Raw genomic sequence first — 17,129 nt, 5'->3', positions numbered from 1 at the left:
CTGAACGTGACGCCCCGCAGGCATGGCCTCGGGGACTGGGCACCGTGGCAAGTCAGGTGGCCAGGGGCCTGCTGAATGCCAGCTTGCCCCGGGTTCCCTGGCAGCTGGCAGTTCCCAGATCTGCCACCGGGTCCTGTGGGAGCGGAATACACAGCAGGACGTGAAGCCGGTGGGAGAGGAAAGGCTCGGAAGAGCACCTTCCTCCCAGAGGCGAAGAGGGTAGGCCGCTCGGTGGAATGGCCAATGAGGGCGGAGGTAGCCTGCGCTCACGGAGAATTTGCCATGCGCCAGGCACTGGGCAGAGGGCGTGAGATCTGCGGCCTCTCCCTTGAGCCTTTCATGTGAGTGGTGTGGTGGCGATCGTGGAAAATGCAGCTCAGAGAGGGTAGGTGACTTGCCCAAGGTCACACAGTGAGATCTGGGAACCAAAACCAAGTTGTGAAGGAAAAAAATGAAAAAACTAAGACTCTGGGACTCTGGAAACTTTGTTCTGAGTCCCCGTGCTCCCAGCCAGTCCTCTGTGCCACCTGGTGGGGTGGGGGCAGGTGTGTCCTCCAGGATTGGAGGGTGAGCTTCACCTTTGCTCCCAGGCTGCCTAGAGTCAGACCTCCGCTGAGTGGCTCCTTCCCTGTCCCACCCCACTGGTCCCATCGGTCCTCCTCGGATGGTGACAGGGAGTAGATGCGTTCAGGTGATCGGGAACACAGCACGGCTGCGGACACACCAGCTTTGAAGATCCTTGGAGTGAAATGCACCCCAAGCTGCCTCACCCCACACATGCCCTCCTGTCGCAGAGGGTCCTTGGGGTTCCGTGGCCCCCTGGTCCCCTGAGCTGGCCCCCCGGTGCCGCACAGAGGGCTGCCCGAGGCCCACGCGGCCTGCGCTCCGTTCTCCTAGCCGCTGCCCTCACCGAGTGGGACTCAAGCGCAGGCGCAGACGAGGAAAGCCCAGGGGCTGGAGTCTGCAAACTGGGCTGTGTCCCCGAGGCCGGGGGTGGAGCAGGAGAAAGGCAGGCTGCCTGGCGGGAGCGCCCTGCCCTGTGGGATGCACGTGTCACTTACCTCTAAATTAAGGGGGACCTCCAACCCCATGATGCTTAGGAAGAGGTAAGGGCAGAAGTGGGGTGGCCATCCTTGGCGGGGTCTCCCGGCTCAGCCCTCCTGGCTCCCAGAGGCCAGCCTCCAGGAGGTGAGATCCTCCCCTCAGGGAAAGCCCTCCCCTAACTTGGTACCCCCATTTTTAAAAAAAATATATATTTTATTGATTTTTTACAGAGAGGAAGAGAGAGGGATAGAGAGTTAGAAACATCGATGACAGAGAAACATCGATCAGCTGCCTCTTGCACACCTCCTACTGGGGATGTGCCCGCAACCAAGGTACATGCCCTTGACTGGAATCGAACCTGGGACCCTTGAGTCCGCAGGCCGACGCTCTATCCACTGAGCCAAACCAGTTTCAGCGGTACCCCCATTTTTTAAGCCTCAATGAAGACTCAAACCATTGGCACCAGCCCATTCCATAGCATGCTCCTCACGGAAAGTTCCAGAATCACACATAGGAGTCAACGTACCACTTTGCACACGTCCCCCTTTGTGGGGGATCCCTTTGCACGGAGAAGGCCAAGCTTCGGTCGGTCCCAGTTATTAAGGGGACTGTCTGGTGTGGTCTGGCCTGATCCAGTCAGGGCTGGGAGGTCGTAAGAAAGGAAAGCCAGGGGGGAAGAAATGTCTGTGCATTTTGATCCAAAATACCCTCCATGCTGGTTAAATAAATAAATGCCAGGCACGATGTAGGCATCCGCCTGGGTCATTTAAGTTAACAGTTCGGACTCGGTTTTAATACTGGTCATGGTGCCCGCAAGTCATTCCATTAGCGTCGGTGTCACAGTTGGGCACATGGGCCGGGGGTACCATTAATGATTACTTGTTAGTTAAGTGGATGGAGCTTTTACGTGGAACGCCGGCCGCGCCGAGACTCTGCAAAGCTGTCTGGGGCAGTCGCTCCCCGCGCGGGCTGCGGGAGGCTGTGGTCCGAGAGCTCCCGGGAAGGACAGCTTGTGAAGGCTCCCTGAACCCCAGCAGGTCTGGCTGGGCCTCACCTGGAAAGGAGAGATGCTTCCCCCTTGGGGCCCAATCATTGTCTGAGCCAGAGCTTTCTCTATGGAGCCAAACAGGAGGCCGCTCCCTGGAGCCCAGGGGCAGTGGAGCCAGTGGCCCCTGGGCCTCCCTCTCTGGGCAGGCGCTGCCTTTGAACCTGGGATGGGTTTTCCTCGTGCCACCATGGGCATGCCCACCGGTGATTTACACAGACATTTACAGGAAGCGAATAGGTGTGCTCGTTCCTGAAGTGGAAGGACGGAGTGCTTTCGGCCCTGGCAGGGCCTGGGGCGGCGCTCAGAGTGGTGGCTGATTGTGATCGCTTCCGGAACTGCCCCGGTGCCTGTGGGGAGGCCAAGGCTGCCTGGGAACCACCTGCCCGGTGGACCTGAGCCAGCGTGAGCTGCGGGGGGGGGTCCCTCCTGGTCCCGCTGCCCCTCCTGCCTTCCTCCTCCCCTCGCCTCCTCCCAGACTCTTCTATCTTCTAGAGCTTTCTGATCGTCAGGTAGGCAACAACCAGCCACAGGACAGGACCGGCCATGGTACAGGCCCAGCCATGGGACAGGACTGGCCTTGTAAGAATGCTGGAAAGAGGTGCTTCTTTCTGGCCCTGCCTGAAATGCCGGGGCTTCGGCAGAGCCTGGCCCAGCTGTGGCCAGCAGCCCAGTGGGAGCAAGTGCAGCCGTGTCCTCCCCAGGCAGCTGTGGGCTGTTGGCTGACTGTTGATTCCCTGTACCCGGGTCTGCTCCCTGTCTGCCACCTTGACTGTGGGTGGGTGGGCAGCAGAGAACCAGTTTTATCAGGATTCAGAGGCCAACCAACACTGATATTATTTCAAGATTACTCTGAACTCCCCAGCCTCCCACCTCACTAGACAACCAATATGTATTCCTCACAGTTCTGGAGGCTGGAAGTCCAAGTTCAGGGTGCCAGCAGACTCGGTGTCTGGCCGGGGCCTGCTTCTTGGTTCGTGGGTGGCCACCTCCTCACCGTGTCCTCACAGGGCGGAAAGGTGCCAGAGCTCTGTGGCGTTTCTCTTAGAAGGGCACTAATCCCATCCTGAGGGCCCCACCCTCATGACCTCATGACCTCCCCAAGGCCCTGCCTCCTAATACCGTTCCATTGGGGACTAGGATTCAACATACAAATTTGGGGAAGATAAGCATTCAACCCATAAAAATTATAAACCATTAAAAATAGCAATGATGAGTCCATGCTAATGATATTGATAGACAGGTGGTGATGGATAGGTAGATGGACAGATAATATACAAGGGAGAAGAAGGAGGATTCTTGCTAACAGGATTCTGAGCGCCGGCTGCTAGATGTGGAGTGAGCACTGGCATCGGAGAATCACTGTTTTGAAACCATCATGGTGAAGACTGAGTCAAGTAAGCATCGTTAGTGGTTGGTAAATCCGGGAAGAAATTTTGATGAGGAGCAGGGTATTTGCATCATCTTAAAATGTGCAACCCTAGGGTTGGGTCGAGTCATGTGATCAGTTCCGGCCAATGAGCTGTGAGAACAAGGGTGGTGTGTCTTCAGAGCTCAGCCCTCTTTTTTGTCTTCCATGGGGACCGGCAATATTCCAGTAGAGGCCACTCCACGAGCCTGGACAGGGGATGCGCCATGCATGGGGCAGAGCCACTAGCTGACGTGTGTCGTAGATGTGCAGCAAAAATGAGAAATGGACCTGCTATTTTTGGCGACATGTGGGTTGTTGGTTATCTTAGGATACCCTTTCCTCTATGTCTTTGCAGATGTTCTTTCTTCTACTTAGAATATGCCTCCTCCCTCCACCCGGCAAGTTGCCATTCATCTTCCAAAGCCCTGGTCAGGCAGCACCTCCTTGCTAACTTCTTCCAGAGTTAGAAGCACCCTTCTAGACACTGATTCTCTTTGGTCATTTGACAAGAATTTATTGAGCATCTATTGCGTCCCAGGCACGATGCTGGCGGCTGGGGTTAGATACCACTGATACCACCAAGTCCCTGGCTTCCTGGGTTTTTCTAGGGGGACCCTGTGTGTTTATAGCCTCAGCCTCCTTTTCTTGATGTACGTGCTGTGAGGGCAGAACCCTGACTTCGCCATCGTTCTATTTTTAACACCCGTCACATAGTAGGAAGCCAATAGGTATTGGCAAAATTCTCTTCCCTCAAGTGACCCCAGGCCCGATGCCTAAAGCCCACAGGTACAATGTGGACATGTTTTAGGCCCCCGTTTTGTCTCCCTCCTGGGTGTGGTCTCCTTGGCCTGGTGTGCCTATGGTTCTGTGTGTGTCAGGGCTGCTGGGCAAGGGAGGGCTGGACACGTGCTGGATACACAGTAGATGTCTGGGGAGTGATTCTGTTCTTAAAATTAAATTTATTGGGGTGACATTGGTTAATGAAATTACATAGGTTTCAAGTATACAATTCTATGAGGCATCATCTGTATTTTGCATCGTGGAAAATAGTATGGAGGCTCCTCAAACAATTAAGACCAGCGTTACCATGTGACCCAGCATCCCTACTTCTGGGTATCTACCTGAAACATTTGAAAATACTTATTTGCAAAGACATATGCACCCCTATGTTCGTTGCAGCCTTATTCACGATGGCCAAGACATGGAAACCACCAAAGTGTCCTTCATTAGATGATTGGATAAAGAAGATGCGGTACATACACTGAGTGGCCAGATGATTATGATCTCTGAATGCATAATAATCTGGCCACTCAGTATATAGAGGCCTGGTGCATGAATTCGTGCATGGGTGGGGTCTGGCCAGCCTGGCCAGGGGGAGGGGACATGGGCAGTTGGCCGGCCTGCCTACTGGTTGAACTCCTGGTCAAGGGGACAATTTGCATATTAGCCTTTTATTATATAGGATATACACTGAGTGGCCAGATTATTATGCGTTCAGAGATCATAATAATCTGGCCACTCAGTGTATATACCATGGAATACTCCTCAGCCATAATAAGACGAAACACTGCCATTTGTGACAATAAGGGTGAATCTTGAGAATATCATGCTGAGTGCAATAAGTCAGACAGAAAAAGTTAAGAACCATATGATTTCACTCATGTGTGGAATATAAAATTGAAAGCAACAAATGAACCAACGAGGAAAGCAAACAAAGCTTACAGACCAGACAACAGTATGGTGGTTACCAGAGAGAAAGGGGTGTCAGATAGCCAATGGTAAAGGGGGTTGGGTGGAGTCATGTGATCAGTTCTGTGGCGTGATCCTTGCTCTCAGCTCAGACCAACGGGTACGGAGATCACCATGAACTCATTCTGACCATGTAATTACTTACGCAAAAAAAAAAATGGTAAGCAGGTGATGCTGAAATGGAAGGCTTCAGGTATAATGCTGTGCCATGGGCTTGTCACTGAGAATGAACAGTGTGGGGTTGGAGACAGTGTCCTGGGTCTAGCCCCAGGCCGACGGATGACTGTGTTAGTCACGGACTGGCCCGTCCCCTTCTCTGGGCCTTCATGCCGTGTCTGCAAAATGGGGGGCGGGCACGGGGCCTTTGCTTGTCTGTTTCCTCCCAGGCAACATCCTAGGTGGGTCCGGGTGGGACAACCCCAGAGAGACTCCAGGGATACCACTGCGGGGGACCTGCACCGCGTGTACCGTTCAAGGGCAAGGGGAGAGCAGCCCTGGTCTGCCCCGCGCCCTTGGACACACCGTCTGTGGCCTGGACTCTTGGGAACATTTTTTGGAGAGAGCACGGCTCCCCACTCCCGAGGGAAACGTTGGCAGAGGAGGCCACGTACACTCAGCGGGGTGGTAACACTTCAGTGGGCACCCTAACGAGCCTGCACCCCTCCCTAATGCCATGGCTTGTTTGCTTCTCCCAGGAGCCTGGCACGGAGCCCTCGATGCTGTCATTGTCTTGGGGACAGACACCCCTCCCCCAGCGCCTTAAGTGGCCTGCACCACCAGATCGGGCCGCTTTGCCCCAAACCAGGCTCCCACCCTGGGGCGCTCCCTCCAGCCCTGGGGCTGCGGGGAGCTGAGCAAATGCATTCAGCTGGTCTGTGCGCCTGCGCCCCTCTGGGTGCAGGAAATTCTCAGGCCCGGTGGGTTGGCGCTTCATTCACAACTTGGGTTGGTTGGTTTTTCTCTCCCAAGGGAGGCGGGGGGGTGTGGCTGCAAAATAAATCTTAGGGTTTTTTTCCTTCTCCCCAAAGAAGTCATTGTGTTGTAATGCAGGGAGAGCCCAGCCGATGACATTTTTATGGGGCTGCCTCTGGTGAGCACTGTCGTGTCTGCGAGGGCCATCCAGAGGGTCGGGGAGATCTCGCACTCTCCCCCACGGCCACCCCCACCCCTTTCTCTCCCAGCAATACAACTGCGGCTCAATACTTGTCTAGAATTCTCAGTGGGCTACCCAAGCTGGAAGGAGGTGGGGGTGGGGGAGATGACATCATCTTCTCACCAGCCCATTGGCTGCTTCCAGGCTTCAGGAATGATATCATCTCTGCTTCTGCCTCCCCACCCCCTTTACTCCCAGTCCCCTCCTGGCTGGGCAAGCCCCCCTCCCCAGCACCCCACCCCAGGATGCCCCGTTGCCTTGGAGACCACAAGTTTCCAACTTCGTTGTCTGAAGGAATAGTCATTCATTATATGTCTGACACAGGGGGGGGTGAAGGGTGCAGGGAGGGAGCCCCGGGCCGGACGGTTGGGAGGGGAGGTTGTGGACAACAAAATAACGCATAGAAATATGTTTCACGCATGAGAAACTGTCAAAGATGGTGGAGAGGGAAAGGTCCTGGCGAACGGTGTTTATGGAATCAAAAAATGGGGCCAGAATTCTAAAAAATAAGCCCAAAATATGGTTAAAAATACCCACCCCCTCCCCCCAGCCAGCTAGCTCATTAAGAAGATTTTGGAGAGAGAATCACAGGCGGCCTGGGGCTGCCCTACTATCCGTGGAGGGTAGGAAGGCCACCCTCCCCAGGTCCCCCTCCCGGGGGTATGCACAGAGCAAATCTCTCCTCCCACAGGCTCGGCTCAGGGAGCAGGCAGTTTCTTGAAAAAATGAAGGAGATGAGGATCCACCCACACTCTTGGGGTTTGTGGGTGGCTCCGAGAATGGAGTACCAAAGCTTTAGTTTGAATCCCCAGGAAACCAAGACAGCAGGAAAGAATCTCTGGTTGAGGTTGTGTGCTGGTGTGTGTGTGTGTGTGTTTCTATTATTCGTAGATTGCGTGTCTACATCAATCATGTTCACTAGGGATATTTCCACCCCCGATTTCCCTGGGGCAGTTTAAAGACAGCATGCAAATGCCGCTAGGTCCTACCCTATCTCCTCTCCCACCTTCTCCACTGTCTTCTCCCCAGGGCACCTCACCTCTCCCGTGTGCCGTCATATGTGTCCGGGGTGGCATCCCGTGTTTGTTCCGTGCTTGCTTTCTTGCTGCGGCGTTCCTTAGAGTCAGGAATTCCAGATTCCAAGTTTGGAATACTTGGCGGGGCACTGGCTTCTTTGGGTCCCTACCTACTCCCGCCTGACCCCCAACTCTTCTTGACCTCTCAGAGGCTGCCTCTCAGTCTATTCCAGGCAATTCGGAATCTACAGCCGTTGAGTTAAAAGGAAAATAAGCAAATGGTAAAAAGAGGTATTTATTGTGCACTTTCTGAACAATAGAGGGAAGCTTATAGTGGAGTCATTTTAGGGAAAGATTCTCCCAGATGTGCTGTGGGCAGAGATTGACAAATGGTTTTTCCTATAAGTCTGGAGCACACCAACAACTCAGTGTAGTTGCCTATTATTACCTTTTTGTTTATTTGTACAGATTGCTTTCAGCTAAAACTGTATTTTAAAATACCAGCTAGAAATAGACCAAAATACACACACACACACACACACACACACACACACACACACACACATCAACATACATATGAGAGTCTGGGTATGAGTGTACGTGTGATTGCATTTCCTTTTCTGTTTCAGAAGTTTCCAAATGTTTTGCAATGAGTAGGTGTTACTAATATAATCAGGACAAAAAAAAAAGGTATTTGAAAAAATCCATCCCTGGGCAGGATGTTCCAAAGGGCAGATGAATATGACTTCCCAAATGAAGTAACCGGATGTCTGTCAACTCAGTGTGGCAGAGAAAACAAGGTGGGAGTGTGTCCTCAGTGGGGTGGTGACGTGCACATCTCTGGAGTCCTGTGGCTTCTCTTCCATTCGGCCGTGGCCTGATTTCTCAGCCTTAGAGGGAAGGTGACACTTCTCAGCACCAGGATGGAGGTGATCTCGGGCAGCCTTCTGGTCTACCCCCGCCCATCTAAATTAGACATTTAATGGCTCTTGAAAAGTGAATGTTAATCCAATATTTACACAAGCTGTCACCTCAGAATCCACATGCCCCAAACCAGACTCATAATTTCCTCAAACCGTCTTCTACCGCCCCCTAAAGTTCCCGTGTCTGCCCCCAGAATCGCCATTTTTATCCACTATAGAACATTTGGAGCCATTTTTTATTAATCCCTCTACGTCAGTCTCCAAGAGAGTAGTCAAGCACAGTTCCTTTTTCCTTCCAAGTCTGTCTTTGCATTCATCCCTCTCAACTTGCCACTGTCCTAATCCAAGCCATGTCCTCCGAGCGCCAGCTGAAATGCCGCCTCCTCCCTGAAGACTTCCGTCATCACTCCTGTCTTTACGGATAAATATCTAACCTGGATCCCAGCGGCATGAACAGACTTTGGTTGCACCATGGGCCTGGATCACACAGCCTTGCTGGGTTTAAGGAATTAACTGTGGTTTCTCACCTAGACCACATGGCTCTAGAGAGCAAAGACTTCATAGGGTCCTATCGTAGGCACTCAAGACAATTTATTGATTAAACAAGAGGAAAACCACTTCCTCTCCTGACAAATCATACTGTTATTTCACCCTCTTCCCTTTAGAGATTTTTTTCCCAACCTTCTGACCCAAACACCAATTTTGTCATTAAAGCAAACTTTTCTCCCTTACATTTCCATTTAGTCTAATTTCTCATATGATCTTCTCCTTGAAGCTATTGATTAAACTCTACCTCTAGATTTCTATTATTCTCCTAATAAATAGTTCCAAATTCTCTTAATTGGCAGGGTAGTCTAATATTTAAGAGTATGGATTTTGGTCTGGCCAGTGTTGCTCAGTGGTTGAGCTTCAACGTATGAACCAGGAGGTCGTGGTTTGATTCCCTGTCAGGGAACATGCCTGGGTTTCAGGCTTGATCCTCATTGGGGGGAGGGGAGGGCGTGCAGGAGGCAGCTGATCAATGATTCTCTCTCATCATTGATGTTTCTATGTCTCTTCCTCCCCCTTCCTCTCTCAAGTCAATAAAAAATATATAAAAACAGTCTCCCCCAACCTGGGAGTCCAACGTGGCAGCTACCAGCCACGTGTGGCTCAAGTTAAAGGCGTTGGAGTGAAGTCAAATGAAAGGGTTCCGTTCCTCTCTGCCATTGGCTGCGTTTGTAGTGCTCGGTAGCCGTGGGGAGTGGGTGGCCGCCACCTTGGAACGCACAGATACAGGACGTGGTGTCTTGCAGAAAATCCTGTTGGACAGCTCAGGCCAGACCTTATCCCAGCTCTGCCACTCACCATTTGTGTGAGCTTGAGCAAAGTGACTTTCTGCGCCAATTTCTCCCTTAGTACCTACCTGTTGGAGTTGTTGGGGCCTTAAATGAGTGAACACAGGTAGAGCCCTTGGAACAGTGTCTACAGCATAAAAGGTGGATCACGTTCAGCCATGATGGTCTCCTTTCCCAGCTATTGATTCATCTCCATGCACTGACCTTTAGTCCCCGGATCCCTATCACAAACAGCATTCCCACTCCCTCCTGCCAAGAATTCTCTTTGATCTCCCATAAAAGACAGCATTATCTGGCCAGAAACTATTCCTAGGGGGCCACCTTCTTACTCACAGAGCAATTGCTCTATAAAACCATACGCCACCCTGGGAAGTAAGAATCCCTTTCTGCCGGGCCCTCCCGGCCTCTCTCGGCGGGGCTGGCCGTCTTGGTGGCCACCAGGCCAGGGAAGCTCGCTCTCCCTTGGTTCTGGGTGAGTGTGGAGAAGGCGGCTCATCAGGCAGCATTCCTCCCTGGTGACCTAATGAGCCGGCATGACTAAATGACCATTAGGCGGAATGTGTGTGTCAAGTGCGGTAGAAAAGTTCCTCTAAACTTCCTGAAAAGGAAGATAATATATCTAAATAGCTTCCTGCCTCTTGGCTGCCAAGCGGCAGCAGCAGCAGAATGGATGTTCCAGGGGAAAATATTTAACACGTGGGGTGCACTCGGCCCCTCCCCGTTTGGGAGAATGAATGGAGCTGGGAAGTGAGTGGGCCCCGGGCACTCCTGGAGGAGGCCGGGCGGATGGCCTTGATGTTGGGCAAATAGTTTCTGGGCCGGAGATTGAAAAGCCATCCAGGGTGCGCGGAGGGTAGGAGGGACATGGGACAGAGACAGGGAACTCGTCAGGCTGCTGTTGCTCACCTCCTACCGAGTCATCGGGGCCTGGAGCAATCTTCGCTTTGGTTCTTAGAAACCCCGTTCCTGTCTTAGCAGGAAAGGGAAGAACAGATTGCTCCCTGCGCACGTCGCTGTGGAAGTCTCACCTTTCCGCTGTTATAAACACGTCGGGGGCCTGAGTGTAGAGGGAGACTGCTTCCTAACGCAGCCAACCCACTCCGCGGAAGCCGGAAAAGACCCGCTGCCATTTGCTGGGGCTCACGTGTGGGCAAAGCAGAACTTCCTCAGGAGTCACCACAGGCGAACCCCTCCCCCACCAGCCCCCACTCCCTGAAGCGGTGAGGCAGGGGGGTAGAGGAAGCATGAGGCGTGGCCTGTCCCTGCTGCCCCGAGGGTGGCATCCCCGGGGGACCAGCCCAGGTCCCTGGGTTCAGCTGTTGAAAATGTCTAGCAGGTGAGCTTTGGGCTCCTCTCTCAGCCCCCCGAGGCCCCCCAGCATCCCTTCTCCCTCTCTCTGACTGCAGGCTTCACCAAGCCCATCAGCAACTGCTCTGGGATCGAGGCCAGAGGCTGGCAAACTTTTTCTTAAAGGGCCAGGAAGGGACTCTTTTAGGCTTTGCAGGTCAAGAGGCAAAAATGGAGAATAGTATATGGGTGCTTCTAGAACCATTTACCGTGTAAACATGAAAAGACACCAACCCTTCTTCGTGGGGGGGCCACGTGGAAGCAGGTGGGGGCGGGGTTTGCTCTGTGGGCTGTGGGGTGCGGACCCTGTGCAGGCTGTGAACAGTGTCATTGATAGAAGCCACTGCGTGCTACACGCTGTACTGGATGTTGGGGACGCCACTGAGAAGCCAGCAAAGTCCAACACGGCTGTGTCCTCAGGTGCCCATTCCCGGATGGGGTGACAGGTGTAGGAAAAGGTCATCAGATGACAAGAGTGTGGGGAAGTGCAGCGGAGCCGATACTCACAGAGAGGAGGCTGTGGAAGGGCACCGGGCCCAGCTATGGTGTGTGTGTGTGTGGGTGTGTGTGTGTGTGTGTGAGAGAGAGAGAGAGAGAGAGAGAGGGAGAGAGGGAGAGAGGAAGTGAGGGAGAGCAAGGGAGACATTTTGGCTTCAATTACATTAAAATTCATTTCAACTGATTAAAATGAAATATAATTAAATTAATTGATAATTAAAATAAAATACAATAAAAAATTCAGTTGCTCAGTTGCACTAGTCCTGCTTCAAGTGCAATGATCACATGCTAGCATATTGGGCGTATTGGCGAGAGAGAGAGAGAGAGAGAGAGAGAGAGAGAGAGAGAGAGAGAGAGAAGGGGGGACAAGAGAGAAGTACAAAAGGCTTCCCAGTTCAGGAGGTCCCCAAGCTGAGACTTGAGGGCTTGTTATTGAACAGGAATCCCTGAGCCCAAGGCCCAGGAGCAGGGCGGGCAGGGAGAGCAGGGTTGCAGAGGGGGCCACGCAAGCTCATTATTCCTGGTGGAGGGGTCACCGGGACACTCGCGTATGTGCTGGGGACTTGGCACCCCGGAGCGAGCCCTCAAACAGGACCCTGAGCTGTACTTGTGTGGTTGATGGGACGTGATAGAAGAATTAAGTGACGCCCACGACCACACAGAGAGATGATGGGGCCACATTCAAACGGAGATCTGCGTGTGCCTCACTCTGGACCAGGGTGGGGAACGCCCGGCCCGCGGGCTGCAGGAGGCCTGCAGAATCACTGGGTCTGGCCCTGCCAAGGCATTCGGGGTGCTTTCATTCAATGTTTGACCAAACACAGCAGGCTGATGTTTAAGTTGATAATTTTGTATGGCCCAAGAATGATGTCATAAAAATACCCCAACGGCCCTTGGCAGAAAAAGAAAACAGGCTCCCCACCCCTGAGCTAACCCATCCTCTGTCCCTCACTGCTGTCACAGAGCCGCCCCGATTCCGTGGCTCCCCCTTCCGTGGCTCTGTGGCTCCTGTCAGGACCCGCTGCGCTCCAAGCCCTAAGTCATGAGTCAGTTCGCTACAATAGCATGGCATTGAACTTCCATTGCCCCGTTGCACTAGCCGCCTTTCGGGGGCTGGACGGCCACATGTGGCCCGTGGCTGCCGAAGGGGACGCCCAGCTGCAGGAGGGTCCCATCTCTGCAGAAGGCTTAGGGACGGGACTGGCGTGGGGGACGGGCATGGAATCTCGGCTCCTGGCTTGGCTTTGGGGAGCAGTTAGCCAAAAAAAAAAAAAAAAAAAAAAGAAAGAAAGAAAAGGAAGGAAAAGAAAAGAAAAGAAAGAAAACCGGACTTTTCTTTACAAACAACAGGCAGCAGGGCCGTGTGGTGGGAATGTGCGGGCCTCTCTGTGAAGTGCGCAGGGGAGAGGAGAGACAGAACGGGCTGAGGTGGGGAAGCCGTGTTTTCCCCGCTATCACTAAGCAACCGTGTCCTAAAATCGCCAGTGCCAGCGCCAGTACGTTGTTTACCAGGAAGAAAACACTTGAAAAGGAGAATATTTGGCGGAAATGCGCTTGGGATTAGCAGGGGTTGTTTTTTTTTCTTCTTTTTCTTTCTTCTTTTTTTTTTCTTTTAAGGCTGTTTTGTTTTTCTTCTGGGTTGTTCAAGGTACTGACCTAGCACGCGGTCCCCTTTGCCAAGAAACTCTTTCCCTGCCTAATTAGCTTGTGGTATTGTTGATGGTTCTGGGAAGGGGGGGAGGGGGGGCGGGGCAGGGGGGCGGGTAGGGCGAGGCGGCCCAATGGGGAGCCGCGTTGGCGAGGGGGTGGGGGCTGGCCGTGAGATGCGAGGTCTTGAAAGTCCCTCTGTAATTAATTTTCTCCTGAATTAATTAGAGAAATGTTGGACAGGGTGGAGGAGGGAGGGCTTTTTTTGCCCCGGGGCCTGCTTTTCAGGGGGACTGAAGGGAAAGATGGTATCTGGGGAGCGTTGGCCGGGGCCAGGGTTTTCAGAAGACTCTGCTGCCCGAGGGAGGGGAATCCAATTTAAACCAGGGTCGCAGGGAGGCACGGCTTTATTTGAACTTGGCCTGGCTAATGGGTCACACCTCTTCAGAAGCCTGGAGTGTGTGTGTGCGCGTGTGTGTGCAACATCACTGCTTCTCAAACATTGCCCCAAGAATTCCCAATCCACAAAAATGCAGCAGAATTCCCTCGGAAGTGCTCCCTCTCCCCTCTCTTGCCCCCCGCCCCCATCCCCATCTCAGGAGTCCCACTCACATGTAGATTAGAGCCCCTCTTGCTCACATCCCCTCAGATGATCCCCTTTTAGCCTGAACAGAACACGGTCATTTCCCTGCTGCTGCTTCTATTTTTTTTTTATTTTTTTTAAGAATCTGCTCTAGTTACTCTCTTACAAGGAAGTTTCTAGCCCTAGAGATCCCTGAGAAGATTCTAATAAAAGCTTCTGGAATCTACCAGCCCACAGATTTTCTATCCCGCGTCCCAATGGTGTTGGAAAAGACGTTCCGGGGGGCAGGAAGCCAACACACTTCTGGAATCAGGCGCCAGCTCCCTGGTCCTGCTAGCGGCTGGGATGGAAATTTGAATCGAGCCCAGCTTCTTCTAAACTCTGGTTTCGTATGGATTTTATTACTTCGACCATTGGCTTACTAGTTCTGCTTTCGCCAGTGGGCCACATCCGACCAGCCAACACCAGTTCACCATTCAATGGAGTTTTCCCCAAGAGGGAGAGCCGGCCCGCCAGCCTGCTGCACTCTTCAAATCAGTCCAGTCCGTGAAACAGCAGTAAAGATTTAAGCTCTGGGTTCAGATGAAAGTGCCCCTTCATTGGATGGTAACTAAACCAAGTAGATCCTCAACAGAAAGAGGTCTCCTGGTCTAGACAGACCTGTTAATGGAAATGAAGCTGGTGATCGGAGAGTAGGTCATGGCCAGCTAACCTGGCTGAAGTGACTCCAACTCTCTTCCTCTACCGCTGGGCCCCGCCACCGGCCCTGGGCACCCAGACCCTCCATCTGCAATCATCATTGCCCATGGAATGCACTGCTTCCCTAAGCCTTTCAGGCTGTGGGTTTCCTTGGGAGGACCTCGCCTCTGAGGAATGATTACTTTCGGGGCTCCATTCCCTGGCCACCAGCAGCAAGTCTTCCAGTTTGGAAGAATCTTAGGTCCATTCTACTTGGACCACATAACTCTCTGATTTCTCTTGAGGGATGGATGAGCAGAGAGAGGACGACAAGAGAAAGGAGAAGAGCGTGGGGTGCAGATTCTCGGCAGGAACTGGGGTTGGGAGAGAGGACGATAAGAGCAAGGTGGAGTTTCCTGGAAGCTATCAGCACCCGGGAAGCTGTCGTGCCCGCTTTCTTCCCAGGCCCGTCCTCCCTGCATCCTTCCCAGCAGCTGTTTCAACTCTCCTCCTCCCTCCTGAGGCCTCCAAATCCACCCCCACCATTCACAGCAGATGACTTCACCTCCCGCCCTACCAAGAGGACTAAGCCACTGGTCTCTACTGGCTCCATGTGGCCTATGGATCTGGCTGTGGCCACTGGGAAGACCTGGCTTTAGAACTGGGCTCTGCCACGCTTATAGTTGCTGGCGGGCAACTTACTTAACCTCTCTCAGACTCAGTTTCCTCACATGTAAAAGGGGTGTTGGTGAAGATGAACTTAAACCATGCAGGGAATTTGCAAGCAAACAAAATAATAATGACTACGGATAGTTGGGAAGATACCATGACTACCACCACCACCACCATCACCACCATTTGCTCGCTCCCTCATCTCGCCATCCACCCACATCAACGTTTTCTTGTGTTATATCCTTGCTTCCTTCCAGCCTTCCCAGAGAAGGTGGGGTCCTGCCTCTTGTCCATGGCTGGCCACTCCACTGAAGCAGAAGCCATCCGCTCCTCTCTTATTCCAAATCTCTGGCATCTTCCCACTCCCCCTCTTTGCCAGCATCTTCCTCTTGGGGTTCAAACATGCTCAGGTCCCACTTCACTCCCCCCACATGCTTCCCTTCTCTTGATTATTCCTTCAAACCACAGCCTCATCTCTTTCCCTCTGAACATTGCCCGGATGCAGCAAACATACATACAATCTCTCCCTCCCTCCCTTCGGAACACAGTGGCCGTAAGGAAAGCAGAACAACAGACCTAAGGATCTGGAAGCCCCTGCAGCCCATGGATGGTGGAGAGTGGAAATCTCACAGTAGCCATCAGCTGTGCCAAGTCTGCAGCCCCTTTCCTGTCGGCACTAGGATTTCTGGCTTTCTTCTTCCCCAACCCTCCCTCCCCATCTGTGCTAAGGACTAAAGTGTGGGGTGCAGAACAACATGGTGGGAGTGGGGTGCCGATGGTCAGGAAGAAGGGACACCTGTGCGCAGGTGAATAAGCAAGGCCCAGGAAGAATGCCCTAGCTGACTGCTTCTGTATAAAAGTTTCAGACCGACGAGTCCCTCGGAGGATGGGGAAGAACCTGACTATATTTATTGGACACTGTAGTTTTGGGGGAGTTGAGAGCAATTCAGATCTTCCAGGCCAGGGGCCAGCAAAGTAAGGCCATGGGCTCAAATACTTGCCACCTCATTTTATAAATAAAGTTTTATTAGAACACAGCCATGCACACTTGTTGACATATTGTCTATGGCTGCTTTTGCTGGCAACGGCAGGGTTGAGTAGTTACTACAGAGACCGTATGGCCCGCAAAGCCTAGTGTGTATACTGTCTGGCCCTTTCCAGAAATGCTCTCTGATCCCTGACAGTCCATTGTGTAGATTTGGACAATGTGCTATGGCAGGTCAGACCATGCCGAACTACTCAGACACACCTAGGTGGCCTCTTAAGCAATTTTTTATTATAAAATTATACAGAAGAAAATAAAAAGTCACCCATAATTCTATCACCTAATAAGAGCTGTTACTAGTTTGCTGTGTTTGCATCTAGTCTTGTTTTATGCACATATAAAAATATAAGTATACGTAATTATGTGATGAAAATCCTACAGGGTTTAGTTTTGTATCTGTTACGTGTGCTTGCGTTTTGCATTTTATGGTGACCGCTTTGCATGTCCTTGAATATTCCTTGCTAATAATATGTCCTTGCTAATCATGGCTTTTAATAACTTTTCATATGTGTCACGACATCACTGAACTTCTATGTAGTGTTCAGTTATGCATAACTCAGAATACTGTATGCTTCGATAACTCCCACGGAGCAGGAATCTTAGTCCGATTCTCTGATTATTTCCTTCAGATGGATTCCCAGAAGTGGAATTTCGGGATGGAAGGGTGAGGGCGATTTTCAGGCTCCTGATAGCATACTGCCAAATTGCCTTCCAGAAAGATTGTACCCGTTCGTGCTCCTCCCAGCAACGCACGAAATTGCCTCCTTACCCTATTCTCACCAGCATGGAGTACTATCATTAAAAAAAGTTACCAAAATGATAGGCAAAGATTGCATTTTGTTGTTTTGATTTGGATTTCTTTGATTACGGGTGAGGTTAAACATTTTTTTTTTCATATGTTAAACACTTCTTCATATGTTTATGGCCACGCGGAATCTTAATAATGGTCTTCGAGTGTGCAAAGGGGTTATTTGGTAGATT

At 52.0% G+C, this 17,129-nt stretch overlaps 1 long non-coding RNA gene across 2 annotated transcripts in view; it reads left to right on the top strand.

Annotated features, from left to right (window-relative positions):
* The window catches only part of LOC114227984 (uncharacterized), a 325,422-nt gene that overhangs the window by 165,262 nt on the left and 143,031 nt on the right, over nucleotides 1–17,129 (top strand). The gene's annotated exons all lie outside the window — the stretch shown is intronic.

The sequence above is a fragment of the Eptesicus fuscus genome, chromosome 20 (genome assembly GCF_027574615.1).
Source record: "Eptesicus fuscus isolate TK198812 chromosome 20, DD_ASM_mEF_20220401, whole genome shotgun sequence".
Taxonomy (NCBI): Eukaryota; Metazoa; Chordata; class Mammalia; order Chiroptera; family Vespertilionidae; genus Eptesicus; species Eptesicus fuscus.
This window is presented reverse-complemented; position numbering and strand designations above follow the sequence as displayed.